The sequence below is a fragment of the Mirounga angustirostris genome, unplaced genomic scaffold, assembly GCF_029215605.1.
Source record: "Mirounga angustirostris isolate CCGP_5_RB_7025 unplaced genomic scaffold, mMirAng1.0.hap1 SCAF_15, whole genome shotgun sequence".
NCBI lineage: Eukaryota > Metazoa > Chordata > Mammalia > Carnivora > Phocidae > Mirounga > Mirounga angustirostris.
The window spans coordinates 62,382,169-62,397,330 of NW_026991723.1; the positions used below are offsets into that span (position 1 = coordinate 62,382,169).

The 15,162-nt window shown below is 40.0% G+C and overlaps 1 long non-coding RNA gene across 5 annotated transcripts in view; it reads left to right on the forward strand.

Annotated features, from left to right (window-relative positions):
• LOC123849835 (uncharacterized) overlaps window positions 1-15,162 on the forward strand; it is a 110,280-nt gene that overhangs the window by 41,232 nt on the left and 53,886 nt on the right. Inside the window, exons 8-9 of one of the 5 annotated variants that reach the window (XR_010407922.1) lie at window positions 6,048-6,160; window positions 6,837-6,965. The exons of 1 other annotated variant lie outside the window; for it this stretch is intronic. This is a non-coding gene — a long non-coding RNA (uncharacterized LOC123849835). Of the gene's footprint in view, window positions 1-6,047; window positions 6,305-6,836; window positions 6,966-15,162 lie in introns of those variants that run through there. 3 more of the 5 variants (XR_010407923.1, XR_010407921.1, XR_010407927.1) reach the window with 3 other exon arrangements.

Consider the following 15,162-nt stretch of genomic DNA (forward strand, 5'->3'; position numbering starts at 1 on the left):
GAGTTGATTTAATTCTGGTTTAGAAATAAAAAAAAAAGATTAAAAAATGACTGTAATTGGTTAATTAAACAAATATTTGTTGAGCTTCTTATTTGTTTTCTATGGCCTGGGTAAGAAATCACTACAAACTGAGTGGCTTAAAACAACACCTGTGTATTGTTTTATGGTGCTGTAGGTCAAGGGTCAGACATGGGTCTCACTGGGCTAAGATCAAGGTGTTGGCAGAGCTGTGTCCTTCTGGACTCTCCAGGGGAGAATCTGTTTCCTTGCCTTTTCCAGTGTCGAGGGGCTGCCTGCATTTCTCGGCTCGTAGCCCCTTCCTCCATTTTCAAAGCCAACTATGGCAGGTTGAGTCACATTACATCACTCCCACCCTCTCTTCTGCCTCTCTTTCTACTCTTAAGCCTCTCCTTCTACTCTTAAGCACTCAAGTGATTAGACTGGGCACACCAGGATAATCTCCCTATCTCCAGGCCAGCTGATTGGAACCTGAATTGTATCTGAAACCTCAATTCTCTTTTGCCAAGTGAGGTAACCTATGAATTGTTATTCTGCCTGCTGTAAGGTCCTACTTAGTTCGAGAGGAGGTGCTAGCAGATACTGGGGAAGTGGGGACAGGGTCCGAAAATGAGGTTCATGGTTAGGAGTTGAGAGTGGCTGTAGGGGAAGACTCACAATACGGTGTGGGCAGTGATGAGGGTCGTGGTAAATGAGCATGCAGACAGTTGAGAGGGGGGCATCGTTAGCTGGGGTCTTGAGGGAGGTTCGCGATGGACTGGCATTATTAGGCTTGGGACTGGGCTTTGGAGTATAAGTAAGATTTGGGTACAAAAAGAGGGCAAAAAAAGCCAATGGTATTTCAAGTAATCGATATTAAATCAAAGCCAATGAAATAGCCATTTTTGTACAGGAAACATAGTCAAATATTGACTCTCCAAGTCAACTTCATGCATCAAAGCAAAAGGCACAGAGGCAAAAGACAGCAGTTAAGTGTCGTCGGAAAAGCTCGGGCGGCCTCTTCTACCTCCTTTCTCACTAACTTGGTCAGAACTTCCAGTCTGCTGGTTTGTTTTATCAGCTGTCCATACTCTTATTTTTCCTTACACAGCTTCCAATTATGTAGTTCCCTTCCGAGAAAATAGCCTCTTCTCAATTTTTTTTTAAAAAGATTTTATTTATTTATTTGACAGAGAGAGACACAGTGAGAGAGGGAACACAAGCAGGGGGAGTGGGAGAGGGAGAGGGAGAGGCAGGCTTCCCGCTGAGCAGGGAGTCCGATGCAGGGCTCAATCTCAGGACCCCGGGATCATGACCTGAGCCGAAGGCAGACGCTTAACAACTGAACCACCCAGGCGCCCCCTCTTCGCAATTTTTTATGGCTTACAAAGCTTTATGCTTTGAGCAGAACAAGTTCTGCTGTTTTGATTGGACCAGCTGGAGCTGAAGGCTGCCTGACAGAGAAACTCCTACTTGGAGGCTGATCATCCAGCCCCCTCGGATGGTGCCTGCTTAGGAAAACTGAACAGGAGACACCCAAAGAAAGCAGACACTGTAGGGGAGAGGGACTAGGGGGTGGGGGAGGGAGGGAGGCTGAGAGTTGTTCTTGCAGTGTCCTTCCAATATGTTTACATTATCAAAGGTTTCCTGAGTGTGTATCTGTGTCTTGAAGTCAATGAAAATAGTGTTTGGCATGTTTTATGGAGGAATCATGTGGACTCACCAAACCTCTGAGTCTGTTGTGCCTGCAGGTTATTTTGGTTATTAAGATTTCCAAATTGATTTGATTATTTGTGAGCTGGAGACAGTCCTTCTGGGAGCCAAGTGCTTCTTTTTTACACCTTATCACATGTAGCTCTTATTTAATGATTTTCAGATAATTACCCATAGGATTTTCTTCTTCCAAGTCCTGGATAGACTCAGTATCATATCATATCATATCATATCATATCATATCATATCATATCATATCATAATCAATCTATCATATCATATCATATCATAACATGTCATATCACTTTATTGGTCTGGATTCACAAAGGTGAGGATGTTCCTGAACTCCCATGTCTAAAATCCAGAGAACATAGCAACTACTGGATGGTGGTATTGCCATGGATTCAGCCTCAATAATCAGCTCACTATGGCAAAAGTGGAATGATAGGGTTAGAATGAATTACAAGCCTCTGCATTCACATTTGTCGGTTTTTTTTTCCTTTCCAAAAATAGAACGCTGTTAAAATTCAAAGCAGAGGAGGAGTCATGAGGGCCGCTAAGTTACAAGGCAGGCAAACCCTTAAAGAAAGAAAATAGTAGACTAGTTAATAAATTAATTCAGGAAAGAAAAAAAGGGTGACTAAATGAAAGAAGACACCTCCAGATGGTATTATTAGTAATTACTGTGATAAGATGGAATAAAATGGAAGCGGACAGGAAGGATAGAGAAAAGAAATGGTTCACAAAGTGTGTCTCAGAAATTTAGAAACAGGAAGATTTTGGATCAACCCTTTTTTATAATCACAAGCTTCAAGGAATTGTAAAAAGGACATTAGAAACAATAACCAGCAAACTGGAAATTATTACCAGCCAACAGGAAGAAAAATTAGGTTCACAGAAAAGAGGGTAAAGACAGCCAGCACCAAGAAATTCCATAGCAGGGCTTTTTAACACAAGAGAGAGCCTTGAGGATTGGCAGAGGAGGGATGTTCCCCAAGGTATAGGTAAACTTGAAGGAAGTGAAAGAGGAAATAGAAAGAAAACAAAGAAAAATTCTTGTAATACGGTTCCCAAAGAACTATGGTAGAAACAACTCAAGAACATCTGGAAAAAGAAACCCCAGATAATTAGTGGCCAAAAATTCCTGAAGTCCGTGTGGAAAGAAAAGATCTTAACAACATATGGAAGAAGAAAAATGTCATCCTGTACAGCTCAATATAATCAAAATATGCCATAGTTAGCAACAGCCATTCCCGGAGAAAGCAAATGTATGGTTCCTGGTAATACACCAACCCAAATAAGAACCCAGCCCCAGGGCTGGTTTCTAGCCAAAATATGTCGTCGCATTTAAAGAGATTTTCACACATCCAGAATGTCCACAAAAATTGATCAATCTTGGTGCTGAAAGAAAACGTTCAGAGCTCAGAAAAACTTGTTATTCTCTTATTCCAGGTGGGGTTAAGACAAGGACTGTCCTAGGTAGGGTCATCTACCATCCTGGGTTGGCTGGGACCAGAAAGTTTCTAGAGATGTAGGACTTTGCATGCTCAAGCCAAGATGGCCATGAGCAAACGGGGACGGTGGGTTCCCCCAGCACTAGTTTCTTCCAAGTGACAACGCAGGGAAGCTGGTTGGGCTCAAATGGTCTATAAAATTATGATAGAGAATTCTCTAAACTCTTCTAGTACTGCAGTTTCAAATTTGTTGTTTTCTCCTGCCTTCTAGGAAAATGTTCCTAAAATATTCAGCATTTGGTGGTTCATTCACTCATCCAGTTAAATATTGATCGTGTGCTTTTTCATGCCTTGGGCTGGGTGTGTAGTTACAATGACAAACACGCTCCTGCCTTCATGGGGCTCAGAGGCAAAGTGGAGAGCAGGGTATGAGAGAAACAAACACAACTATGCATATAATTGGAAATGTGATAGATGGTCTGAGGGAGAAGAACAGGGTGATATGCTTGAGAATGCCATAGAACATGTAATTTCCACCTGAGAAGTGGAGTTCTAGTTAGAAAAGCCTGTCTGAGGAAGTGGTATGGAAGCAGAGACCTGAAGGATAGGAGAAGAGAGGAGCCAGAGGGGGAACCAGGCTGCACTGCAGGAAATGAGTGTGTGGAGATGGCAGGTAAAATGTTCCAGGCAGAGGCAGAACATGCAAAGGACCTGAGGTAGGAAGGAGCCTGGTGGGTTGAAGGAGTTGAGAGAAGGCTAGCGTCTCTCTTCCCTTAAGGGGAAAGAGAAATGTTTTACCCTTCAGCTGGAAGAGTCAGGAGTACTGGGAGTGATGGTGGTAACAGCGGTCCAGCAGAGTTGGTGGGGCGGGGGGCGGGGGGGAGGGGGGAGAGACACAAGAAACAAAGGCCAAAGATCAGTAGATAGTGACTTTTTTGCCTGAACTCTTCTTATTACATCTAAAGAAATCAATATAACTGCCCTGGGGTCTCTCTGATGAACACACAGTATAAAAAGCTTTGGGACACAGATGGAAGCAGAAGCTCTGAAACAGAGCTGAAAATAAGAAATGACAGAGACTTAGGAGGATGAGTTGTGAAGGATAAAACCCTACTTAATCTGAGATTTGCAAAAAACGAGGAAAAAAAATACAAAGGCCATTTCTAGCTATGCTAAGCACCAGAAGAAGAGGGGTATTAAAATATGAGCAATAGTTTGGCTAGTAGATGGTCTCATGCCAAGAAGACCCAAAAATGCCTAAATACTGCTTCACGGTCACCTTAAGAGGCCCCCAAAGGAGAGATACCTGAGGGACTCTGACATAGGAAAGCAGTGTATTCTTGTGGAGGTTTTTTTTTTTTTTTTTTAAAGCATAAATGAATCCATAACCTGTTAATTACTCAGGATAAACCTGTAGGGAGGATTTTTCTATGCTTCTAAGCTCCATCTTCGGACCTATTGAAGGTTCTAAGTAAAATCCCTGTGAAAATGTTGAAAATGTGTTTTACAGTTTTGAAGTTGAAACAAAAGTGGGAGTCCTGTCTGAAATACTGGATTATAGAAATTCAGAATCACATTGACGGGCTGGGAGGAAGACCTACTACAAGGATGGGATTCAGAGATGATGGAAGGAGCCCGTGCTACAAAGAGGGGCCGGAAGAGGCTTCTCTGTGCAGGAGTCCAGGCTTGGGCTGGCCGGGGGCTGCCCTGGGCTAGAGGGGCAGCCAAGGGATGGGCGCAGAGGCGGTGTGGCCTCTGCCTGGGAGACTTCCTCCGTGCAGTCCTCCAGCAGTGGCTCCTCTCCGCGGGGCTCCTGCGTGCGCTCCCTGCTGGTGCAAGTCCAGGGGCTTCGGCACATGCGCTACGCCAGGGGCTTGTCCTGTTCTCTTTTGCTTCCAGGAGGTGCCACACAAGGTTCCATAAAACAGTGATGAAAAACTTTCTTTCTACGGTTAACCGAATCTCTGGATGCCTACATGCCAAATAGCACAGGGAAACATTGAAAGGAAATGCAAGTTCCTAATCAGAAAAATTTCAGAAATGATTTTAAGCCCGAGGAAGTCAACACATGGTGTGGACTTTCAAATATAATTTGAATGGTGATGTGACCTGAAACTCTGAATTTTTATCCCAATTCTTGCCATAAAATTCCCACTAGGTTTTTTTATTTTATATGCTTGAAAGAAATGCCGAAAGGTTTTATACGGCAAGAGCGAATACACAGAAAGCCACTAATGAAGTCAAAGATCAGAGAGGGTGAGTTCAGTCAAATTGTCAGCATTATTGAAAAGCAGGCTGGGTCACATGGTGCTAACATTAAATAGAGCAGAGCACATAGACTTTGGAGTTAGAAAGACCTGAGTTTGAATCACACTCTGTCCCTTAGCGTCTGGGTTGGGGTTGTCATATGATAAAGGGGTTGGTGATAGTTATTTGAGGAGGATTAAAGGAGATGATGAATGCAGACCATTTAGTACAGGGTCAGGCATATAACAAATACTCAAATTTATTATTGCTATAATTTTAGGATGCATGAAATCATGTTGAGAATCCTCACTATCAACTGATTAAAAAAATCACTTTAATAAAAGACCCAACAGGCAACCAAGCCATTAAATTCACAGGCCTGGTAAATATCTCAAGACGCCGGCCAATGAAGTAGCATCTCATCAAATCATCTTTGTAAGTCCAGAGACAATTTCAACATCAAGCCAAAGTGTGTTATGGACTGAATGTTTGTGTCCACCCCCGGCCCCGTGCCTATGTTGAAACCCTAACCCCCAATGTGATAGTATTGGGAGAGTTTCCACCCTCATGAATGGGAATAGTGCCCTTATAAGAAGAGACGGGACATGGCTTGCTTCCCTCTCTGCTCTCTGCCAGGTGAGGATATAATGAGAAGACAGCCATCGGCAAACTAGGAAGTGGGTCCTCACCAGATACCAGATCTGCTGGCACCTTGATCTCGGACTTCCCAGCCTCCACAACTGTGAGAAGTAAATGTTGTTTAAGCCACCCGGGTCTGTGGTAATTTCTTATAGTAGCCTGAACTAAGACACTAAGACAGTAGGAATCTAAAAAATAAGAAGACAACAATACTGGCCCAGTTGCTTAGAGGTGATACATTTATGCGGTATTTAAGTATGTAAGAAACAACACTAGATAATATCACCTACTTAGAATATGCAAAGCTAGAATGTCTCTGCCAAAAGGCAGACAACGATGAGGTTTTAATGAAAAGAACAAATGGGATAAGATGACAACAAGGAAAAAGAAAAAGCTAATAATAGATTAAGAATTAATCTCAAAAAAGATGATGTTCACATAAAAATAAGCTAAAAAATGCATACTATTTTCACAACCAGAGAAATTAAAATAATTTATTAAAAATATCAATAGCATCTAAAATCCCCCATGCCAGCAGAAGACATGCATAGAAGTATTGACAAGATTGTACTATTGAGAGATTTTTTTTAAAGCAATTAAAAAGTAGTAATAATAAACACAAAAACAATATAGCTGATAAGAACAGCAATCTCGAACATGTGGAAATAGGTCAGAAAGGAACCCAGATACAGAGAGACCAGATATAATACAGCACAGGTATCCATTTCTTTTTCTGTTTTGCTTTTTACATGTACCCATTTCCTAAGAGATACTTTTGTTTTGTAGGAATTCTGAATCCAGGAATTCAAGACAGAAATATAAAACCAAGAAATAGGATAACATTTACATCAAGTTGGGTGGTGGTCTCTTTAGATACATGACTTAATAAATTGCAGGCATTTTATTTTTTTGTTTGTTTTCTTTTGTTTTAAAGACTACAAGACAATGACATAGGAATCTCAATATAAAATCTATATTGAGAGATTCACCTAAAATCTATGTTGAGAGATTTATTCACCTTTCCATCTGAAATCTGAAAGCTCTCCAGTGAATGCAGAAGAAAGTTTAAACTCTGAGGCTCACTGCTCGTCTCTGGCTAAGAGCAGATGCCCTGAATCAGGCTGCTTGGATTGAAATCCAGGCTCCATCACTGATGGCTGCTAGTTGTGAGAACTGGGAGAAGTTACTCTTTAATCCTTAGTTGATTCATCTGTGACGTGAGGACCACCGTGTGTGATGGCAGTGTTTGGTGCATGGTGAACACATACAGTAACTGCCAGTAACACACGGTCCTCTCCCTACATGTTCAGTCTTCTCTTCCTGCATCCTTCTTTTATTTTATTTTATTTTATTTTATTTTTTTTTAAGATTTTATTTATTTATTCATGAGAGACAGAGAGAGAGAGAGGCAGAGGGAGAAGCAGGCTCCCCGTGGAGCAGGGAGCCCGATGCGGGACTCGATCCCAGGACCCTGGGATCATGACCTGAGCCGAAGGCAGACGCTTAACCATCTGAGCCACCCAGGCGCCCTTATTTTTTTTTAAGATTTTATTTATTTATTTGAGAGGATGGGGGGCAGAGGGAGGGAGAGAATCTCCAGCAGACTCCATGCTGAGCACAGAGCCAGATATGGGGCTCAATTGCACAACCGTGAGATCATGACCTGAGCCGAAATCAAGAGTCAGACACTCAACCGACTGAGCCACCCAGGCGCCCCTCTTCCTGTATCCTTCTTCCGGAAGAAGAGCCGTTCCCTGAAGACACCCCATCATCTCCTGTCTCTGTCTTTAATCTGATGTTTTTTATTATTTATTTATTTATTTTTAAAGATTTTATTTATTTATTTGAGAGAGAGAGAATGAGGAGAGACAGAGAGCATGAGAGGGAGGAAGGTCAGAGGGAGAAGCAGACTCCCTGCCGAGCAGGGAGCCCGATGCGGGACTCGATCCCGGGACTCCAGGATCATGACCTGAGCCGAAGGCAGTCGCTTAACCAACTGAGCCACCCAGGTGCCCTTTAATCTGATGTTTTTAAAGGAAACTCAGGCTTGTTAGGATCCCAAATACAGTTAAGTATCAAAACCTGGATTTGAACTCAACTTTGTTGGATAGCTGACTCCTGCTTTGGGCCACTTTTACTCTCCATCTTATGCTCGCTTCCACTTTGATGGATAAGCTTGCATCAGAGCAATCCCTGTCCAAGAAAAACTAGGGGAAGATAATCTGCTTAAAGTTGTTGATGAGCTACCCAGAAACCAGGATTTAGAGTGTCAAGATCCTTGAAAGAAGACTCATTGAGATGAGCCTGCCATTCTGCGTTGCTTTTTCTCTTGAAGCATTTGCTGCTTCACCAGAAGAATGAGGCTCGTGGAAGCCTATCCCACATTCATGGATTAGGAGACTCAATATTATCACTTCCCCCCAAATTAGTTTATAGATTATTATAAGCCTAATCAAAATGTCAGCAGATGTGTGTGTGTGTGCTTGTGTGTGTGTGTGGAAATTAACAAGCTGCTTCCAAAATTTGTATGATGACACAGAGCACAGAAAATACCTAAGAATACCTAAGGCAATCTTGAAGAATGAAATTTGAAGATTTACATTTCCAGCTAAAGCTATAGTAATTACAAGAGTGTAATATTGGTAAAAGATATATAAACAATCCAGTAGTATAGAACAGAAAATCAAGATACAGACCAACACTTGTCCAGTTACCTGATTGATGACAAAGAGGACACTGGGTACAATAATAAAAAACTTACTTCAATAAATGGCTCTGGGTCAACAGGATATTCATATGGAAGAAATTTGAATCTTTTCACCCACTTCACACCTTATGCAAAAATCACCTCCAAGTGGATTATAGCTACAAATGTGACAGTTAAAATTATAAAGCTTCTAGAACTATGACATAGAAGATTATATTAATGACTTTGGAGTAGACAAAGAGTTCTTTTTTTAAAAAAAAAGATTTTATTTATTTGTGAGAGAGAGAGAGCATGAGAGAGAGAGAGCACGAGTGGAGGGAGAGGCAGAGGGAGAAGCAGACTCCCTGCTGAGCAGGGAGCCTGATGCGGGGCTCCATCCCAGGACCCTGGGATCATGACCTGAGCCGAAGGCAGCCACTTAACTGACTGAGCCACCCAGGTGCCCCAAGAGTTCTTAAATATTAGGGTGGAAGCAGCACTAAACAAAAAGGAAAACATTAGAAAATTGGACGATATGAAAACTAAGAACTTCTGTTCATCAAATATACTATTAAGAAAGTGAAAAGCAAACCACCAAATGGGAGAAGACATTTGCAATACATATATGGACAAGAAACTTGTGTCCAGAATATAAAAGCAACATGCATAGGCAATCAGAAAAAGAGACAATTCAATGTTTTAAAAAATGCAAGAAACCAAAAAAAAAAAAAAAAAGCAAGAAACCTTGAACAGAACTTCAAAAAAGAAGATAAGCAAATGGCCCGTAAGAATATGAAAAAAGGCTCAGGATCATTAGTTATCATGAAAGTGGAAATTAAAATTAAAGAGCGCTAACACTGCACACTCACTAGAATGGCTAAACCTAAAAGGGTGATAATATCACATGATGGAGAGGATGTGGAGCAAATGGAACTCTCACACACAGCTGGTAAAGGTGTAAATTGGAGGTCGAGCCATTGAAATTATTAATATTCAGCTTTGACCTGCAAAAACTATAATTTCTTAGGGTTCAAGCAAATACAACCACTTTGGAAAACTGCTTATCAGCAATTACTAAAGCTGAATATACACATAGCTTGTGACCCAGTGGCAGTTTCCCTCTTAGGTATAAATCCAACAAAAATCTGGGGCACCTGGGTGGCTCAGTCATTAAGTGTCTGCCTTTGGCTCAGGTCATGATCCCAGGGTCCTGGGATCGAGCCCCACATCGGGCTCTCTGCTCTGCGGGAAGCCTGCTTCTCCCTCTCCCAATCCCCCTGCTTGTGTTCCCTCTCTCGCTATGTCTCTCTCTGTCAAATAAATAAAATCTAAAAAAAAAAAAAAAAATCCAACAAAAATGTGTTCATGTGGGCATCGGAAAACACGATCAGGAATGTTCACAGCAACATTGTAGTAGCCAAAACCCGTAAACCATTCAAATATCCATCATCAGTTGAACAACAACAACAAAATAGAGAATTTGTGACATTGATTCACTGGAACACTCTTCAACAATGAAAATGAATAAACTATAGCTATGGGTGACAACAGAGATGAATAAAACATGCATAATATTGAGTGAAAGAAACCAGATGCAAAAGAATGCATATTGTATAAAGTTCAAAAACAGGCAAAACTAATCTATGGTGATAGAAAACAGAATAGTGGTTACCTTTGGGAAAGAGGCATTAATGATTAGGAGGGGCCCAAGGAGGGGTTCTGGGGTGCTAGTCATGGTCCATTTCCTGACCTGTGTAGATGTGAAAATCCATCCAACTGTACGCTTGTGCTTTGTGCATTTAAAAAATGTACACATACTTAAATTAGTTAATTAATATTATTTAATTACAGATCAGGGCTGACAGAGAGCCTAGATAAGTCTGTAACCCCAGAACAGTGGGGTGGGGAAGGGTGCTCCAGTCATTGTCAGGGACTCTGGGAGAAAATGGCCCTGTAGGTATTTTGAGCCCCACGGGTCCACTACAGAGTAGATGTGAAGGTGGTGTGTTCAGGCAAAGAAGACTGGAGGAAGCAGTTCACTGCCCCTTCCAGTTCTTCATGCCTGCATGTCCATTGGAGGAAAGGACCATGTTTCCCCGAGCTCCAGTGGGGGACTCAGAGCCGCCCGAAAGGCCATGTTACTTCCTATTCTTACTCACATCCTGCATTCTACTTGCTCATGGTGGACACTAAAAACTGAAACCTCTAAAAACAACAACGACAACAACAAAAAACTGAGCCCTCTAAGTTTTGGCTCTTTTGAACCCATACATTTTTCTTCTCCACCCAAAACTTTGTTTTTGAAAATGATATTCCTGATTCTCACAGTTGTTAGATCCTAATTTGGAAGTTAAAGGTTAAACTAACATCTTTTCTGTTCGCCTTCCAGCTTTAACAATCCTTATTCTCCTCAAGGCAATGGTCCCCCGGTTGAAACGGACAAATCTGATGTACAAGGATGTGGGGAAAAGCAAAGCACATTAAAGTGCTTTAAAATGTTGTGTTGGCATGTTAACTTTCATTTTCATTCTATAATAAGCAATGATAAAATAAAATATAAAATATATCTTTTAAATAGCTATTTTGGAATGTCAACAAGGCAACATAAAAAGGTGACAGTGAGGAGTATGGTGTCCAGAACAAGGAAAATGATCTACTGATGTTTCGTTGCTTTGTGGCCAGATTTTGGGTTCACACTTTAAGTGCGTCATTTATAATCCTGAGTATGTTCAGGTACAGACAAAGAATAGATGGGTACTATATTACTCTGTTCAGGCTGCTATAACAAAAGTACCATTGACTGGGTGGCTTAAACAACAGATATTTATTTCTCATAGTTCCGGAAGCTGGGAAGTCCAAGATCAACATCCTGGCAGATTTGTGTTTTGTGAGGACCAGTTTCCTGCTTCGTAGATGGCTGTCTTCTCACATAGCAGAAGGGGGTCTCTTTTATTATGGTAGTAATCCCATTCATGAGCCTCCACTCTCATGACCTAATTACCTCCTAGACCACACCTCCAAATACCATCACTTTAGAGGTTAGGGTTTTAACATATGAATTTTCGTGGGACACAAACATTCAGTCCATAACAGGTGCTGACACCACAATGTGTGGGGTATGGTTGAAAAAGCTGTGTGTTTTAGCAAAATAAACAAACAAACAAACAAAAAACTCAAAACCAACACAACCCAAAACCTCAGGAGAACATATCAGTTGACTTCAAATATCTACAAGGTTGTGCCTTCTCAGTATTTTTAATTACACTTGCACATGTGTTTTGGGTTATATTACCTCATGCACATTTTTGGATAAGGATGGATGGTAATACATTCCCAAGCAAATACAATTCAGTTCTTTATGTTGATCAGATTGACCTGTTCAGCATACTCCTTTAAGTAAAAATTTGTATTTCTCATTTTCAAATAAAATTTCAAATCCAGTAAAAGCAGAGGCTCATTTTATGAAGGCAACTATACGTGTATTGCTGAAGAACAGATTACAAAAGCTTGTTTGCTTCTTTAAATGACTTTCCATAATAGCTGTTTTCTGCCCAGCACAGCACAGAAAATGCATCCTTAGAATTTAATATATAGAATTGGAGACCATTCACTGTCCATATTTGCTTCAATCAACTTCGAAAAACAAAATATCCACATTGAATTTTTTTGATGAATTTGCAAAATGAATTGGGATAAACAAAACAACAATAAAAGTCTATGAAAATGTGCATTTATATGATAAAAATAAAACCTTTATCTATCTGAATCATGGAAAAAAGGATTATAGTTCTTTTATATGGAAATAATCTCCCTCTTGCAGAAAGAGATGTATATTGGTTACTTGCATTTTTCTGGCTAGTGTTTTCGCTCATGAAATTGATGAGGTATAGGTCAAATTCTCTGAGTGATCACAAATTCAAGGACCATAGAATAGTAGGAGAGAGACCAACTTTGGTGCATGCTCAGCTGAAGTGATTAAAAATTAAAACATCTTTGGCTTCACAGGCTTTGCACAAGAAAGTTACATGAATCTCCATTTAGCTACTTACATAGCATCCACCCTGATGCCCAGTTACTTGAAGCAAAATTTCTGATCAGTACTTTAGTAGATTACTCAAAAATACCGGTCACCCTTTCTTAGAAAATTCTTCTGTTCGAGAGAAGGAAGACACACAATGCCTTTAAGATGTCGTCTGAACATAAATAAAATCTTGGCATTTGACATTTTTATCATTATTCAATACAGGTGTCCCAGTTCTATCCTGTCTGTCCCATTCCATCTCATCCCATCCTATCCCCCTCCACTTTGTTCCATTTGTTCCATTAAGAATCACTGATCCCTGGCCTTCTACCGTGCACATCAACATTTCAGCATGGAGTGTCCTTCTTCAATGGGGAATTATGGTCACGGTGGTGGCAGTGGTGGTCATTGGTTCTGAAACTATTTCATCATAAGTAGTGTTCCTTCTACTGGAAACAGTTATATGGCTTCTCATTCAAACTTCAGTCTATTTTATCTATTTCATCTCAGGTAAGAAGCAGAGTCTCATTTAGGGAAGATAAACTTGTTTCTTGTCAAAATTCATTCACTCACACAGCCACACATTTTAAAGCTTAGTCTTTTATTTTAGAGACTAATACAATTCTGAGATCTGAGAGGTCTCCGGGTATCTTGTAGCAGTGGCTTGAGAAAGAGCCTTTGAGCATGACATTCATTCATTCATCTATATGTTATTATGCAAGTATTTGTTGTGTATTGGACACAGTGCTAGATGTGGGGGAAATGGTGGTAAGACACAAAATCTCTGACCTCTTCGCCATCCTTCGGCTGCTGAGAGCATTTCCTTCTACTTCATCTTTTTTGTTTTGTTTTGTTTTCAGCTCATTTGTAGTTTCCCCCAATTATCAGCTCTTAACAAATGAGTAGAGGCCCAGATTCTAACTCCGTGCAAAGCACATACATTGGGTGAGACTAGCCATATGCCTCAATTGGCACATGCTCCCCGCTTTTTTTTTTCAAGAAAGGATTTGTTATGTCTTTAATAAAGATTAAAAAAATAGATGCAGTTTTTATTCTGTCACACAATGGAAATATTTCTACAGTTCATTAGAGAAAATTAACATAGGCCCTTTGACACTGAGTTTGGGCATAGGGATGCCAGGTGAAATATAGTGTTTGGGACATACTTACTAAAAATTTGTTGCTTAAGTGTATTCCTTTTAAACCGTGTTCTTAACACTTACGGACATAATATATTCATGATATATTGTTATGTAAACTAGCAGATTACATGCAACGTGATTTTATTTTTATAAAAACATGCCTATATACATAATAACAAGACTGGAATAATATACATTAAAGTTCTAACAACAGTTATCACTTGATAATGGGATTACAAATCATTTCAAATTTATTCTTTTAATTTCTCAATGTTTATTAAATTTTCTACAATAAATTATAGTATTTTAACAAAAAAATTTGTTGCTTATATGAAATTTACATTTAACTGAGCATTTTTTTTCTAAATCTGGCAATCTTATTTGGGCATCACAAATTTTATAAAGCGAGTCAGCTCCATAGTTCGACTTTCAGTAAAATCCAGAAACACTGTCAAATAGAATTGCACATAAAAAAGGGCTGGAGAGCCGTTAGTATCTAAGAGAATTCTGTTCTGACCTTACCAAAAAGTCACCAAGATTATGTCAAGATTAGCAAACTCTAACAAGAGTCCTTAAATGGAGAGTAACACAGGCATTAGAAATGATGAAAAATGTCCAAGAACCAGGGGCCTCCCGAGGGCCTTCCTACATTCGATGCTAGAACGAATTTCATAGATGTCAAGCTGCTCTGTAGACAGCATTATGGTGCTTCAGGTGAATCTCTGGGTTCACGGCATAAACACTCCTTTACATAATGTTTATCTCAGAGACTAGAACAGTTCCAAAAGAACTTCTCTCACTTGCCAAGAAAGATCTATTTTTAAAAACCCTTATTATAAAAAAAAAAACCCTATTTAAATATCATGGCAATAATCCCTGAGGAAAGGTGTAGTATTATAAAGAAAATTGTAAGATAAAAAGATTTAGGAAGGAACTCTTAGGGAAAATTCTCTCTTCCCAGCAGAGACTTTCTGAACTCACATACCCAAATAACTCCAAATAGATTTGCTACTCTGTATTTTTAAGTTATTTGTACATGAATATTTTATAGTGATTTTAAAGAACAGATGTTCTCGTATTTTCCCCTCTTGCAAATTTTGAAAATAATCTTTTAAAATGTCTTCAATATTCCAAAGTGCTTAACTTTTGCTCTGAGGTAATTACAGGTAAACATCTTGTTACCCAGTAGGTGGGTTTTTCAAGGATTTCCTAAATCACCTATGAGTTATGTTCAAATGTTTCTGGCACCTGGTAGAGTCTACC